Below are 17,581 nucleotides of genomic sequence, written 5' to 3' on the forward strand. Positions count from 1 at the left end.
GTAGTATATCTCCACTATTAAAGTACTTTCTGATTATTTACAGCTCGTTGGAGGGCTGATCCTCGCATGGACTTTGTGCGGCAAAAGCACCCTCCAAGGCAGGACCCTCTAGTGGAGACTTCTTCTCCCGTTTGGAAGCCTCAGTTTCCAGATCTTCAGAGGCAGTCCTCTTCCTTCCCCGAAGCGAGAGAAGGTCGGATTCTTCTCCTTGGTTATCCTCCTTCACGGAGGTGCTCATTCCCTCGGTTGGAATTGGTAGCGATGGGGGCCCGCTTTCGACCTCATTATTCCCCCCTTTATCTTCCTTTGAGGGCTCCGGGCAGGGTGCTAGCTCGAGCATCTTTTCCAGTACTGGATTCTCCAAACCCTCAGGAAGGGGGCCGAACACCGAATCATCTTCGCCTTTGTTAGCCAGTCCTGGTCAAAGAGCGACTTCTTAGAATGACGTCATGGTAAATAAAGGACGGTGTGTTCGGCTAAAGGATTACTTACTTGGTCGGCGGTATGGTTGCTGCTCAGGCCCACGTCCTCGGTAGTATCCGGACACTCTATTTGGGGTCTGAAGAATGATTTGTACATCTCCTCGTGCGTCAGGCCAAGGAAATTCTGAATAGTACGCAGCCGTTCTGGGTTGAACTACCACAAGAGGAGGGGCCGGCGTTTGCAAGGCTGGACTCGACGAACCAGCATGACTTGCGCCACCATGACCAGACTGAAATCTCCTTCGAAGAGATCGCGAATGTGTCTCTGAAGTATAGGAACGTCCTTGGCTGGACCCCAGCTCAGTGCTCTGCTAATCCATGACATCAGTTGTGGTGGAGGGCCCGAGCGGAAAGCTGGGGCAGCCACCCACTTGGCCCTTCTTGGAGCTGTGATGTAAAACCACTCCTGTTGCCATAATCCGGACACCTCTGGAAAGGAACCTTTGGGCCACGGAGCTCCTTCTGTCTTGCTTATTAATGCGCCTCCGCACGTTGCATACTGCCCCTCGACCATCTTCGGCTTCACGTCAAAGGTCTTGAGCCATAGGCCGAAGTGAGGGGTATTGCGGAGGAAGGCCTCACACACGACAATGAATGTCGAGATGTGGAGAAAGGAGTACGGGGCTAGATCGTGGAAATCTAGCCCGTAATAGAACATCAAACCCCTAACAAAGGGATCCAGGATGAGGCCTAGACCTCGGAGGAAGTGGGAGATGAACACAATGTTTTCTTTGGGTTCAGGAGTAGGGACGACCTGCCCTTGGGCAGACAGCCGATGCGAAACCTCGGCGGTCAGTTATCTGGCCTCCCTCAACTTCTTGATATCCTCTTCCGTAACAGAGGAGGGCATCCACCGGCCTTGAAGGCTAGATCCGGACATGACTGAAGGTCCGAAGCACCTGACCTGGGCTTTGGGTGTTAGAACTCGAGGCGGGGGAAGGATTCAATTGAGCACGGGAGGGACAAAAGTAAAAGCCTTATCCCTTTATAAAGAGGGTGAATATCAAGCGTCCTCTCCGTAGCCGTTTGGGACTTGCCTATAATCTAGGAGTCCTAGACACGGTTGGGTTACCCACGACCATTTTGATGAGAATCCTGTAATTAGGGGGACACGATCTCTGCTTTGACAAGACGTGTCAAAAAACTGCCTCGCGTTATGTGCGGGGCTAGTTAAAGGAAACGGTTCGAACAATCACCGGACCGTGACGTAATGTCGTGTTGCCAAAACAAGTCAGTAAATTGGATTTGTGGAAATATTATTCTCTCTACAGTGGTATGTGGAACTTATTTTGCAAGGTCGGACACTATCCTTATATTCAAATTCTTCCGTGGTATATTTGGAGGAGGAACCCGCCTTGCAATGACGAAGACAATACTACGCGCCGGACTCATCGTCATTGAAAGCCTGGTTCAGGGGCTACTGTGGGAGTCCTGGATTAGGGGGTCTCCGGACAGCCGGACTATCTACATTGGCCGGACTATCTCCATTGGCCGGACTGTTAGACTATGAAGATACAAGATTGAAGACTTTGTCTCGTGTCCGGATGGGACTCTACTTGGTGTGGAAGGCAGGCTAGGCAATACGAATATGTGTATCTCCTCTTTTGTAACCGACCTTATGTAACCCTAACCTCTCCGGTGTCTATATAAACCGGAGGATTTTAGTCCGTAGGACAACATACAATCGTACCATAGGCTAGCTTCTAGGGTTTAGCCTCTCTGATCTCGTGGTAGATCTACTCTTGTACTACCCATATCATCAATATTAATCAAGCAGGACGTAGGGTTGTACCTCCATCAAGAGGGCCCGAACCTAGGTAAAACATTGTGTCCCCTGCCTCTTATTGCCATCCGCCTTAGACGCACAGTTCGGGACCCCCTACCCGAGATCCGCTGGTTTTGACACCGACACTCTAACTTGGCAGGGTTATGTTGCTCATATCGTGCGTATGGTGTCTCGCATTGCTATGTCATTTGATTAGTTTAGACATGCTTTGTGTGAAAACCACCTGTTCAGTGTCTAATTACCATATATGTGAATTATGCATTGCCATCTTGTTGCAAGACATTATATATGTGAATTATACAATGCTATCTTGTTGCAAAGGCATTATATATGTGAATTATGCAATGCCATGCTGTTTAGCCAATCATCATGTATGTGAATTATATCATGCTATCATTTTTTTGTATTACGTGTTCCATTTGTCGACAACGTTTGTATATTCAACTACTCTTCCTGTGCATCAGCCATTTGAAGCGGTGATGGACGTATCTGGAGTGAAAACAAGGTATTTAGAGCAGGCAATGCTACCTGCTGAAGCAGACATCTTGCTGGTTACAGAGAGCTCCTCAGAGGAGGATTCAGAGACTGATGACCAGTCCTATTTCCCCCCTGAGGTCTATGCTCAAACTTGGCAGGATTATATTACCCATGTCATGCAAGTTGTCTTGCATTGCTTAGCTTTTACATCATATATGGATTGCCATCTGCTTACTTGCTTACTATATAAATCATATATTTGAATTATATCATGTCATCATGTTTACATAGTACATACACATCATCTATCTGAATTATTGCATGGCAACCCATTTAATAAAGACATCATATAGTTAGATCATCTCATCCCGTTTAGTGTTTACAGTCATCATATTTTGAATTATGGCATTCTATCAGTGAATGTATGTGAATTATGGCATGCCAACCTATTTAATAAACACATTATATAGTTATGTCATGTCATCCTGTTTACATAGTCTCATATTTTGAACTATGTCTTTCCATCTTTTTTAGTTAGCCATCATAATGTGAAATTGTGTTATGCTATCCTGTTTAGTTAGCCATCATATATGTGAAATTGTGTCATGCTATCCTGTTTGGTTAGACAACATAAATATGAATTATTTCATGCCCTCTTTTATTCCCCACTATCCATTGCACATGTCTATCATACAATGTCTATACTTTCAATTACTTTTCTTGTTTATCAGCCATTTGAATAGGATAGCGTGATGGCAGTATCTAAGGGAGTAACAACACTGTCTTCAGAAAAGATAGTGGTACCAGTTGATGCAGATAGAACCATGGTTGTACTTGCCCAAGGATCAGATCCACCACACATAACCCAGACTCTCGCAGATTGTACCCCTACCCAGTTGGACAGAGAGCCAGCTACACCCCTTCTAACCCCAACCCTGGCAGATAGTAATCCAGTTCCAGTTGACACAACACCGTCTCCACCACAGAGAACCCAAACACAAGCAGTTAGTAAGGGAACTGCAGTACCCAAAGCACGAGGACCACCACTCCGAATCCCAACTCAATGCTTAAAGGAGAAGAAGAATTGTTCTCAGGTCAGGTTCTGTAGCTATGGTTCATACTCCTTTGCTCTTGCATTACTATATTTACTCATACCAACTATTTTCAAATTTGAAGGATGGATTTGAAACTCCAATGGCGCAACAGGTATGTTTTAAACCTGTTTCTTTAACTGGTTTGCTGTTGTAACCTGCTCTATGTTGATTTTAGTTTCAATTGAATAAACAGTTATTTTCTCATGTCATGCACATTACAAGTGTTGTTATTGCTCTATAGTTACCCACACTTATATTCTGTCTATTCTGCTTTGTCTTAAACAAATATTATTTGAACTGTGTCTCTATCTTGATTTGGCAACAAAAACTAGAATGATATAGACCATAAAGTGACCATGGTACATAGATATATGTTTGTTTCATGCTGTTATCCTGTCCACTTTACTACTGAACTCATTTACCAAAATGAGTTTCATATACAACATGGTAAACATGTGATGTGTCTGCTTGTTTCTCTTTTAGAATGCGGACAAAATATTGGAGAACAGTACCACGTTATCCAATGGTAAAGGAAGTGATGCAGATAAGGTTCAAGATAGTGAGACATCCCTGTTGGTCTCCAAGAAAGCTGATAAAAACTATCTTGACGACAGTGAGGGAATCCAAAAGTCATGTCTTGATGTAGTGTTCGAGTTATGGCCACTACTGCTGTCACAAGCTCTTTGTCGGTGTCAAAAACGGCGGATCCCGGGTAGGGGGTCCCGAACTATGCGTCTAAGGCGGATGGTAACAGGAGGCAGGGGACACGATGTTTTACCCAGGTTCGGGCCCTCTTGATGGAGGTAAAACCCTACGTCCTGCTTGATTTATTCTTGATGATACGAGTATTACAAGAGTTGATCTACCACGAGATCGGAGAGGCTAAACCCTAGAAGCTAGCCTATGGTATGATTGTCTGTTGTCCTACGGACTAAAACCCTCCGGTTTATATAGACACCTGAGGGGGCTAGGGTTACACAGGGTCGGTTACAAAGGAGGAGTTATACATATCTGTATTGCCTAGATTGCCTTCCACGCCAAGTAGAGTCCCATCCGGACACCAGACAAAGTCTTCAATCTTGTATCTTCATAGTCCAACAGTCCGACCAAAGGATATAGTCTGGCTGTCCGGAGACCCCCCTAATCCTGGACTCCCTCAGTAGCCCATGAACCAGGCTTCAACGATGATGAGTCCGGCGCGTAGTGTTGTCTTCGGCATTGCAAGGCGGGTTCTTCTCCAATTCTCGAGTGGTCATAAAGCAGTGTCCGGTCCCATAAATGTTCGGACTTCTTGGCTTCTGTGCCCAATAAGGGCTATCTCCCACGCGTTGAAAGAATACGAGGCGGCAGGGCGTTTTTACATTCGCCCCTAGCCAGACAAATAAATTGTCTATTAAAGGGATGGGGATTCTTAGATCCGATCCATTCCATCCTCCCCCTAGCGAGAATCCATCAGAGCGCGTTTCGGAAGGATCCATTCCAGCATGGCCGACCTCTGCAGCTCCTCCTCCCGCCCCCTTAGCCCTAAGCCCGGTGATTGGGAGAGGTGTTCAATCCCACACAGTCGATTGGTCGAACTTCATACCAAGGGATTTCTCCCTCCCGCGTATATGGTGCCCGTCCGAGCCGGGCTCGCCACCTACAATGGCGGGGAGCAAGCGGAGAGCTTCCCCAGCCCCTCTATGGGGGAGCGGGTATGCCTTGTCCCCTATCTATTGAGGGGACTCGGATTTCCAATTCATCCGTTCCTCCGCGGGCTCCTGGAGTTCTACGACCTCCAATTACACAATTTCACCCCTGCCTCCATTCTACATATCGCCGGCTATGTTTCTCTCTGCGAGTTGTTCCTGGGCTGCGAGGCTCACTTCGAGCTATGGAAAAGGCTATTTTGCCTCGTCCCTCGCACACAGAGGGGATCACTTTATCAAGTGGGTGGAGCCGAAATATGGCGCATCGCTGGTACCGGATACCTGTCTGGTACCCCAAAGAAGTCGTCCGAAGACTGGCCTTCGGACTGGTTTTATATGGAGGACGTTCCCCTTCTGGACCCTGTTCGGCGGGGTCTTCCTGAGTTCAGCAATGCTCCTCTGAAGAAACGCCGAAGTTGGCGCCCACGGAGCCCCTAGGTGGAAGACAATGGAGAAGTCCTCTACCTAATGAACCGGATTAAAGCACTGGCTCAATCAGGATTGACAGTAATCGAAGTTATGTCAATTTTCATAATATGGGGAGTGCAACCACTTCAATATCGTGGGCACCCCTTGTGGTGTTTTAACGGGGCGGATGATGCCACCCGCTGCGGGCGTAAGGGTCCGGACAATGCTGCCGCTTTAGCAAAAATTCTATCTGAATTTTTCAAGGGAGAGGAAGAGGAGTTCACCCGCATCAAGCCACGGGATGGATTCTCCATGTACAATCCTCCAAGCTAGGTAAGTTATATATCCTTACTCCCATTTTTCCTGCATTCTTTGTCGTAAGTATTCACCTTGCCACTTTGCGGCAGGAATTGCGAAAATCCATAAAGGAGGTCAGCAGCCCTTCTCCACAACCAGAGGACCCTGACCGGGCCCTCGACTCCGGACTTGAAGAAGATCTGGTTATATTCGTGGAGCTGATAGACCGGCAGTTCTATCAGTTAAACTGCGATGATGCCACGGTGGCCATTACGGCCGACTATCCTAGACTGCTCCCTGCATTGCACGTAAGAAAAACCAAAAAAATCCCAACTCCAAAAACTAGGATCCCATTTTAGACACTTCGCCCACCATATACATATGGCATTTTTACAGGGAAGGCATTTGGGACACCCTGCCGAACCCGCGGCAACTCCCAACAAGAGGCACCGAGGCTGGGTAGGCCAAAAAGAAGGCGGTAAGGACGGGGACACCGGTGCAAAGGTATAACAAAAACCCCGCTCCATGGTTGTCATCTTTCTCTAAATGTAATGACGCCCGTATTTCTTTAACAGAAAAACGCTCGCCGGAATATGTCCGGCGATGTTGCTAATCACGCTTCCACCAGTCGGGCGCCAGGACCGGACACAGAGGCGGAAGACGATATGGGGCGGGCGCCGGATAATCCCCCTACAGAGGATGCGGATAGATTATCCGCTACAAACTCTGAAGTGGAAAGCGTCATGAATCATAGGTGCCGCCGGGCCGTACTCTGTGACGCTTGTTTCTCACCAGAGGCATTTGATGCCTTCAATTCTGGAGAGGCATACCTCCGTGCTGCTCAAGATGGTCTAGCCAGAGCCACGGATTAGTATGTAAAGGATGTACGGGTAACTAAATCTGACGATTTATATGTATCAGTAGCCCCTGAGACTTGAAACAGTTAGCATAACTGATTTAAGGATCATCTTTATTGTGCAGGTTCTTACAGAGAAGAATACTAGGCTGTAACAGGAGCTGGAGGTATGCAAGACCCAGTTGCGGGCCGCTGTTGCCGCATTGCAGGAACCGGAAAAGTCTCCCGCTGGTAACATTTACTCTAAAGAATGATGGTTACCATATAGTGTGCGGCGTGGCTGCAGATCTAACAATAGATGTTGCAGATGAATCCAGAGAAAATCCAGAGGACCAGTATGTCATGCGACAGCTAGAGGCTGGCAAACGCGTGCTGACTGAGGTTAGGCAGGAGAAAAACAATCTCCAAGACGCCAATATCAAGTTGAGCATGGAACTAAAAGACGTTCGAGCCCAGCTTGCTGACTCCGAGAAGGAGAATAAGTGGCTTCGGCGCGGCATTTTCAGCAAGTGCTTGAACGAATCCTTTTGAAGGAGTTCGGCGAAGAAGCCGACTAACAGCATTATGTCTGTAGGTATGCTGACGGGTCATCCCGCGGAGGAAATGCCCGGGTCTGCAGGTGATCTTCTATCCGAGCTCTCACATCTGCACAAACAAGTTCGGCAGGTGATGCAAGGTGTTGCCCAGGCCTTGTGGCCATCCGTCTCCCTGCTAGAGGGCGTTGCAGAGCTTACGGAGAAGCTCAAGGGAGAATGGCGGCGCTTCCGATTAGGGAAGATATCGGCCTGCCGACAAGGTGCCAGAGAAGCCCGGGCCATGGTGAAGACACGATATACCAAGGCTAACCCAAATCACATGGCCGAGGTAGGACCTGTGGGGCCCGACGGAAAAGAGATTCCCGTTAGCTTAGTTTATGGGAAAGTAGAATTAGCCGCAAAGTATTCCCAGCAGGATTGTAGGCTAGACCGCCTGTTGGATGGTATAGAAGAGGAATTTAGTCAGTCTGCATGACTATGTAATTAAAGTGACATGTATAATGCCTTCTAGCCGGATTGTAGATCATTTGTCTTGGCGGACCTTTTCGCTTCAACCTCGTGACCCGATAGTCCGGAGTGTATCTGAATACCCTCTCAGTTATATAAAAACCGGGGTATGCGTGGATACCAGGCGTAGGGGTCATTAGTGCTTGAACGGACAAGTGCCCAACTAGTTATGTTATATTACATGGGTAGTAAGAAACATCTTCCAGGGAGAATAGTTCCGTTAAGGGTTCCTTTCCCTGGGTATGCATGCCCTAAAGTGCATGTCTGGACTACGATAAGAAACACAGGAAAAAACATCTGCGGCAGGTATGGAAAATAAAAAATCATCTTTTATTCACCGACCGAATATTCCCTTAAGAATGCTAGCTTTTGGCTTCACCAAGTTTGAGGTACACATCCGGCTGACCCGGCAGTAACAATTGCAGAGGTGCTCCCCTTATGCCCTAGCCGAATTAACGGGAACGTAGGGCATAAATACAAGAGCCAGGCAACCCAGCTTGGCCAAAACTTAAGTCATATCGATGCATATGATGGCAAAAAAGGTACATGCGGGAGTATAACACATGTGTGGGGCATGAGGCCCAGATAAATAATTAAGCTTCTGTGAAAGAAGCCCCCAGGTATGATGAGCGCGACTAGCGCATCTATAATGTGCAAGCGAGGCACAAGTTGTCCCTTGATGGCCTAGAGAAAGAATAAAAGAAAGAAAGAAAAACAAGATAGATAATGTATATGCAAAAAACGGACAGAGGAAGGGGACGAACATAGAGTCCGGCGCTAGGTGTAGAATCTTTGGAGCCTGGCCGCGTTCCATGGGTTCGGCTCGAGTCGATTAGTCGATGCATCCCGCAGTCGGTACGCTCCACCGGTCAGAACTTGGTCAATAATGAAGGGACCTTACCATTTGGGCTCGAGCTTGTTCTTTTTCTTATCCAGCAGGGGTAGAACTAGTTCGCCAACGTTATAAGTTTTGGCCCCTACTTCTCTGCTTTGGTACCTGCGAGCCTATTGCTGATAAAATGCGGAACGGGCTTTTGCTACGTCACGCTCCTCCTCCAGGGTGTCCATACTGTCCTGCCGATCGAGCTCGGCTTCTCTTTCTTCGTACATGCGCACCCGAGGTGAGTCATGAATTATGCCACAGGGCAAGACTGCCTCTGCGCTGTACACCATAAAGAAGGGTGTATATCCGGTACTACGATTCGGCGTGGTCCGCAGCCCCCAGAGTACGGAGTCGAGCTCCTCTACCCAGTGCGTGTTAGACTCCATTAAGGAACACACTAATCTGGGTTTAATGCCGCTCATTATAAGACCATTTGCTCGCTCAACTTGGCTTTTGGTTTGTGGGTGATAGACTGAGGCGTAATCGAGCTTGATGCCCATTTTGCTGCACCAAAGTTCTACCTCATCGGCCATGAAGTTCGTGCCGTTGTCAGTGATGATGTTGTGGGGGATGCCATAACAGTGTACGACCCCGGATATGAAGTCTATCACCGGTCCGGATTCGACTGTTTTAACAGGTTTGGCCTCTATCCATTTGGTGAATTTATCCACCATGACCAGTAAGTATTTTTCTTGTGGGTTCCCCCTTTAAGGGGTCCAACCATGTCAAGCCCCCAGACCGCGAAGGGCCACGTAATGGGGATTGTTTGGAGGGCGGTGGGTGGCATGTGGCTTTGATTTGCAAAGAGCTAGCAACTGGCGCAACGTTGGACCAAGTCCTGTGCATCTGCCCGGGCCATTGGCCAATAGAATCCTGTACGGAAGGCTTTGCTTACAAGGGCCCGTGCTACGGCGTGGTGACCGCCAAGTCCGGCGTGAATTTCTGCCAAAAGGTTCTGCCCTTCCTCTTCAGAGATGCACCTTTGAAGGACTCCGGTAGCGCTTTTTTATACAATTCTCCCTCATGGACCCTGTAGGCCTTAGATCGCCGCACTATGCAGCGTGCCTCATTTTGGTCCTCCGGAAGTTCCTACCTAGTTAGGTAGGCCAGGAAAGGTTCTGTTCACGGGGCTATGATGGCTATAATTACGTGGGCTGAAGGTGTTATTTCGGTGGCGGAGCCTCTGATTGTGTCAGAGTGTACAGTATCAGGTATTTTGGCCGGGTCCGCACTATTGTTACCGGTGTCCCCTTCCCATACTACAGATGGCTTGAACAGCCTCTCCAAAAATATGTTGGGGGGGACCGCATCGCGTTTTGCGCCGATGCGGGCAAGGATATCCGCCGCCTGATTGTTTTCCCGAGCCACATGGTGAAATTCGAGCCCCTCGAACCGAGCTGACATTTTTAGGACGGCGTTTCGGTAGGCTGCCATTTTCGGATCCTTGGCGTTAAAGTCTCCATTTATTTGGGATATTGCGAGGTTTGAATCCCCACACACCTCCAGGCGTTGAATGCCCATGGAGACTGCCATCCAAAGACCATGCAACAGAGCTTCGTATTCGGCTGCGTTGTTGGAGTCTGTATACAATATTTGTAGTACGTACTGAATAGTATCTCCGGTTGGGGACGTCACGACGATGCCAGCCCCTAGACCAGCTAGCATTTTAGAACCATCGAAGTGCATGATCCAATTGGAGTATGCGCCGTACTCTTTAGGGAGTTCAGCCTCCGTCCATTCGGCGACAAAGTCAGCCAATACTTGCAACTTAATGGCTTGTCGAGGTTTGTATGTTATGTCGAACGGGAGGAGCTCAATGGCCCATTTGGCAATCCGGCCCGTAGCGTCGCGGTTGTTTATAATATCATTAAGTGGCACATCCGAGGCTACTGTAATCGAACACTCTTGAAGTAGTGTCACAGCTTACAGGATGCCATGAATACCACATAGGCTATCTTTTGATAATGTGCGTACCTTGATTTTCATGGAGTGAGGACAGTGGATACATAGTATACCGGCTTTTGAAGAGGAAATTTATGTCCGCCAGCTTCTCGTTCGACGATGAGCACTGCGCTTACAACTTGATGGGTTGCCGCAATGTACAACAGCATTGGTTCGCCGATGTTTGGCGCGGCCAGGATTGGGTTGGTTGCCAAAATGGCTTTTATTTCTTCCAATCCGGCTGTGGCAGCGTCCGTCCACTCGAAGTGTTCGGTGCGTCGAAGGAGGCGATAAAGGGGAAAGCCTTTTCTCCTAAGCGGGAGATAAAGCGACTTAGAGCCGCCACGCATCCAATTAACTTCCGGATTTGTTTGAGGTCTGTTGGGGTAGCCAATGGTGACAAAGCTCGGATTTTGGCCGGATTAGCTTCAATACCTCTACTGGAGACAATGAAACCCAGGAGCTTTCCGGCTGGTACGCCAAAAACGCATCTTTCCGGATTGAGCTTGATGTCGTATGTTCGAAGGTTGTCGAATGTGAGTTTCAAGTTGTCTATCAAAGAGTCGACGTGTTTGGTTTTGACGACCACGTCGTCTATGTATGCCTCTACTGTTTTCCCGATTTGTTTCTCCAGACATGTCTGAATCATGCGCTGATATGTTGCGCCGGCATTTTTGAGCCCAAAAGGCATTGTGTTGAAACAGAAGGGACCGTATGGTGTGATGAATGCCGTTACGGCTTGGTCGGACTCCGCCATCTTGATTTGGTGGTAACCGGAGTATGCGTCGAGGAAACACAATGACTCGTTTCCTGCGGTAGCATCGATAATTTGATCGATGCGGGGGAGGGGGAAGGGATCCTTTGGGAAAGCTTTATTAAGGTCCTTGAAATCGACACAAAGGCGCCAGGATTTATCCTTCTTTGGTACCATCACCAGGTTTGCTAGCCAGTCCGGGTGTTTTATTTCTCTGATGAATCTGGCCTCCAATAACTTGGCTAGTTCTAATCCCATGGCATGTCTCTTAGGTTCGGAGAAACGCCGAAGAGCTTGCTTGACCAGCTTGAATCCCTTTAGGATATTGAGGCTATGCTCGGCCAGCCTGCGTGGGATTCCTGTCATGTCTGAGGGATGGCAGGCGAATATGTCCCAATTCTCGCGCAGGAACTCTCGTAGTGCGGCGTCCATGGCGGGGTTTAACTGTGCCCCGATGGAGGCTATTTTTGTAGGGTCCATTGGGTGGACTTGGAATTTGACTATTTCATCCGCTGGTTTAAAAGAGGTGGACTTGGATCTCTTATCGAGTATCACGTTGTCCCTGTACACTGTGGAGCGTAGCATGGTTAATTCCTAGGCCGAGAGGGCTTCGGATAATGCCTCGAGGGCCAGTGCAGCTGTTTTGTTTTCGGCGTGGAGTGTTGTGTCCAGATCACGGGCGAGGGTGATGATTCCGTTGGGCCCGGGCATTTTGAGCTTCATGTACCCATAATGGGGTATGGCTTGGAAGATCGTGAATGCCTCACGTCCTAAAAGGGTGTGGTATCCACTGCTGAACGGGGCCACTTGAAATGTAATTTCTTCGGACCTATAGTTCTCTGGCGTACCGAATACCACATCTAGTGTGATTTTCCCAGCACATCGTGCCTCCCGACTGGGTATGATTCCCCTGAAGGTTGTGCTACTTTGCACAATGCGGTTCCAGCCTATTTCCATTTTTCGAAGAGTTTCCATATAGATGAGGTTTAATCCGCTACCGCCGTCCATGGGTACTTTGGTGAGTCGAAAGCCGTCCACAATTGGACTGAGGACCAGCACGGCTGGTGCTCGGGCTGTTCGGAATTTAGGTTCGTCACTGGCATTGAAGGTAATAGCCGTGTCACTCCATGGATTTATTGCTGCTACGTGGCAGATTTCGGCCATGCTGCAGAGTGTTCGCTTGCGCATATTATTTGACGCGAAGGTCTCAAAGACTATTAACACCGTATTGTTATCCACGGGATGGTGCTCTGTGGCATTTGGGATAAGTAGATCCTCACAACTTTTGGCCACCTGCCGGAGTATCCAACATGCTCTAAGGCTGTCCGTTGGTATTGTATCCGTTGTACTATGAATTTTGCAAGGTCCGCTAAGCCATCCCTCTAGTACGGTTCCATGCCCTGTAGAGTTTTTTTGTTTCTTTACAACTAGCTCGGGTGTTCTATGATAGTGCACCCTTTTACTTCGGACTGGGTGTATATTCGGAGCCGGATTATCCCAAAATTTTGTTTCGGTTTTCCAGGCGCTTTCCATCGCACGGTACTTTCATTCTATGGACGCCAAATCAGTGAAGCGTGATATGTCACGGCGACTTAAGGCATTAAGGATTCCCTTGTCCGTGCAATTATTGCAGAAAAGTGAGACTGCATCTTCCTCGCGACAGTCCTTAACCTTGTTCATCACAAGGAGGAATCTGGCCCAATAATGATGTACTATTTCATGGGGCTCTTGCCTGATGTGGGAAATATCATTTATGTCTGGGTGGGTGGGTGGATTTGAGTCCGAACCCCTACCCGATCTGAGACCCAGGGGCCGAGGAGTTTCCAATCTTGGAAGTTCGGGTTCCGGAGTGTTTCCCGATAAGTCTGGCCCACTGCCTGATTCTAGGTTCAGGGCTTGGGTGATGTCCTCCCGTAAGCGGGTATCCGGCTCGGAGAGCTCAGGAATCCGGACATACTTAGCCCTCAAAATAGAGGAAGAGTTGCCGCATTGTTCCTCCACCACCGCAATGTGATGGGTGACCGATGGAGAGTCTGTAGCGACTCCCAAGGCGGCGATGCAATCCAAGAGTTCGTTTAGGGAAGAGAGCTCCATTGGATCCATCTGCTCGGCGAATTCCGAGCCGACGTGGAGGCTGTTTTTGATGACCCGAGAAGTCATCATTGGTGCAGCGGCCGAACAGACAGTCATGACGAAACTACCTAGCCGGAGAGTTTGGCCGACAGCCAGTGCTCTCCCGGTGGTAATGTTGTTTTTAACAACGAGATGAGGCATCCTTCCTTACGGCGACGTCACAGAGGAACTCTCAATGAAAGCACCAATGTCGGTGTCAAAACCGGCGGATCTTGGGTAGGGGGTCCCGAACTGTGTGTCTAAGGTGGATGGTAACAGGAGGCAGGGGACACGATGTTTTACCCAGGTACGGGCCCTCTTGATGGAGGTAAAACTCTACATCATGCTTGATTTATTCTTGATGATACGAGTATTACAAGAGTTGATCTACCATGAGATCGGAGAGGCTAAACCCTAGAAGCTAGCCTATCATATGATTGTCTGTTGTCCTATGGACTAAAACCCTCCGGTTTATATAGACACCAGAGGGGGCTAGGGTTACACAGGGTCGGTTACAAAGGAGGAGTTATACATATCCGTATTGCCTAGCTTGCCTTCCACGCCAAGTAGAGTCCCATCCGGACACGAGACGAAGTCTTGAATCTTGTATCTTCATAGTCCAACAGTCCGGCCAAAGGATATAGTCTGGCTGTCCGAAGACCCCCTAATCCAGGACTCCCTCACTCTTCGAACTCGCTGCCTGAATCAGTTCGTCTTCTTGAGTCTCAACTTCAAGTTGAAAGACATCGATCAGATGTGCTGCGATAGGAAGCTGAAGGACTGAGGAAGTCCCTGCAGAATTCAGATGCATATTTTCTGGTGCAACAGCAAGCACTGGAGGATTTAAGCGCCAAACAAGAGAAATTTAATAAGTTTGCTAAGCATCTTTCCAGCATTATGGGTACCCAGGATATTGTTTCTTGAGATCTTCTGAAGTGGTTTCAGTTCTGGATTTGTTTTGCTGCGGCGTTTATTTGCGCTGGTCGCCAACTTTGACAACTAGTGTATATGATATGCTGCATTGTTCCCTATATTTGCACTGGTGGCGAACTTTGATGCGTAGTGGATGTAATATGTGTAATAGCCGTGATAGCCTAGCATTAGTTGCTTGCTTATTTATTTCCTTGTTGTCTTGTTTATTTGTTTGCTTGTAGTCATTGCAGTTCTTTTTCCGCGGTTAGCTAGTGGCTGCAATAACCTATTTTTTAAAACTAGGCCACAATAACTATGGGCTAATATTTACTGTAGTGACACTGGGCCTCCTACTGGCCGTAGAAACAGTGGGCCTTCTATGGGCCGTAGAAACAATGGGCCTTCTACGGGCCATAGAAACAATGGGCCTTCTATGGGCCGTATCATCAATGGGCCTTATGCGGGGCGTATGATCGATTGGCCAAACAGACCGCATTATGGCCGTGAATGGGCTAGAGTTGGAATCCTCCATTCATGGGCCGACCATAACGGGCCGTCGTTAATAGGCCGTATTTGATGATGTTATGAAAACGGCCCAACGTATTAACGAACCACAAACGGGCCGACTGTAACCACGGGCTGAATTTGGCCCACAAGTAGAAAATGACAGTAACGGGCCGTAAGTAAACGAATGTTGGAAATGAGCCCAAGAATAAATGGGCTCTGAGAAGGATGAAAGATAACATGAGCTGGAAACGGCCCAACGGAATAACGGGCCGTTAATGGGTATAAAGTGATACACTGTTCATTACGGGCCAGTTTCACCACGAGCCGTTAATGGGTGTAAAGTGATACACTGTTCATTACGGGCCAGTTTCACCACGGGCCGTTAATAGGCCAAGAGTTACATAGGGCCTCATATGGACCGAAAGACGTCATGGGCCATACATGGGCCAGAAGTGAAAACGGGCTGGAATCATATTGGGTGACCCAGATGACGCTACTGGGCCTAATTCGGATAGGGCGTAACGGGCCTTGGGTTAGCAGGCTGTAAATTGGCTATATGCGAACATGCCATTAACAGGCTTTACATGGGCCGACCCGCCACCTTTTGACCAAGTCAAACGGGCCGGCCTTTTCACAGGAATTGGCCTTTGTTGGTCCGTGCCACGTGTCGACGTATCATAGGCGCCTTCTGTCCAATGAGTGGATGACATCTGTCCCAACGATGAGCCAACATGTGTTTCCTCCAGCCAATGATGATTTTACACGTGGAAAATCCCCATTGGTCGGGGCTGTTAGCGGGTTATCGGATCTAAAACCCGACCCGATAGCTTAACGACGTTCTGTTATGATGGATGCCACGTGTCGGTCACCCTTGACGAAAGCACTTCTGTGACGCGGGATTTATCTTCATGGAAGTGGACACTTCCGTGATGATAATTTTGGTAATGTCATGGAACACTTCTACGACAGCACATGTATGACTATCTTGATTCTATCATAAAATCGTCATGGATGTACATGCATGACAGAAAATGCGACCTACTGTGACAAACACGTATCATCACGGAAGTGTATTTTTTTGTAGTGCTAGTTGTTTCATCCTAGGGTTTGATTTAGTTGCTTTTTGTATTTCTTGTATGATTTTCTACTTGCTAACTATATGTAATCTATCCCCTGTTTTCAGTAGGTTGTTCTAGGGTTTGGAGATCAATTCATCAAGGGATTGTGTTGTCATGGCTTCAAAACCTTCTCCAGGTATTTTATTATGGTTGGATGTTGTATTTTAAATAGCGGTTTTCTTATATATGTCTACCCATATCTTCACTTAGTTGTCTTGTTGGACCGCCCTTTCTTAAAAGTGTGAACTTGTAACAATGGTCATGTGTATGCATTTTACCCTTAGTTGTAGTTTGTGGAGTGTTTCTTAATTTTTATTTGATGAATAGCTGGTGAACTATGTCACCAAGTGTTGTTGGACTTCCCAAATGTTCCATATTTATAGTGTATATCTTTGTTTTTTCTTGTGTGATCATTTTCATGGTATTGATATTTAGTTTGCTCGTGAAATAGTATTTGTGGTCATGCTACATCTTTTTTATGTGCTACTTGCTTGGGTCAGAAAGTTGAACTTCTGGTTTTAATTATTGTTTGTTTATAATGAAATTTGGTTGAGCTTCTGTTCTGTGCATTTTTGTTTTACTGCTTTGTTATATATTGTTGAACTTCTGGACATTCATCTTATATGTAGTAGCCCCTCTGGTGTGTAGATTGTTCTATATTTGGTATGTAAATTGTAGATTGTTTGTTGTGTTTACTGCTTTGTTAGGTATTGTTGAACTTCTGGGTATTGGACATTGAATGTAAAAGTAGGACTCCCTTTGGTGTAGGATTGCAGATTAGAACTCAACTACCTTTTTTACTTGCATTTTTTGTAGTTGGTGATGAATTGAATAGTTCTGAAAAAATGCATGCGATCGAGATGGAGCTTCAGAAGTTAATACTGATGCTCCAATATATGATGTGGCTAAATCACCCATTTTTCCTCTCATTGTGGTTGCTGAGGTTGCTTCGAGCCTTGAGAATATTTCAAGCCTCGAGGCTCTTGCTTCTGCAGCTCTTGCTTCACCTAGTATGTGCAACTCCTTTTCTTTTTCATTTTAAATTCTTGAGCCATGTTTTTTTAGTTGTTCCCGTCGGTTGTTTATGTTATTGTTCCTAACTTTTTTATTTTTTGCTTTGCTTTTTTGTGTTCTTGCAGATGTGTCCATAGAGGAGGAAGCTTTGAACACCATCAACGATGTTCTATCTGAGTTGGATTTATCAAAAAACACTGCTGCTGCCG

The sequence above is a fragment of the Triticum urartu genome, chromosome 2 (genome assembly GCF_003073215.2).
Source record: "Triticum urartu cultivar G1812 chromosome 2, Tu2.1, whole genome shotgun sequence".
NCBI lineage: Eukaryota > Viridiplantae > Streptophyta > Magnoliopsida > Poales > Poaceae > Triticum > Triticum urartu.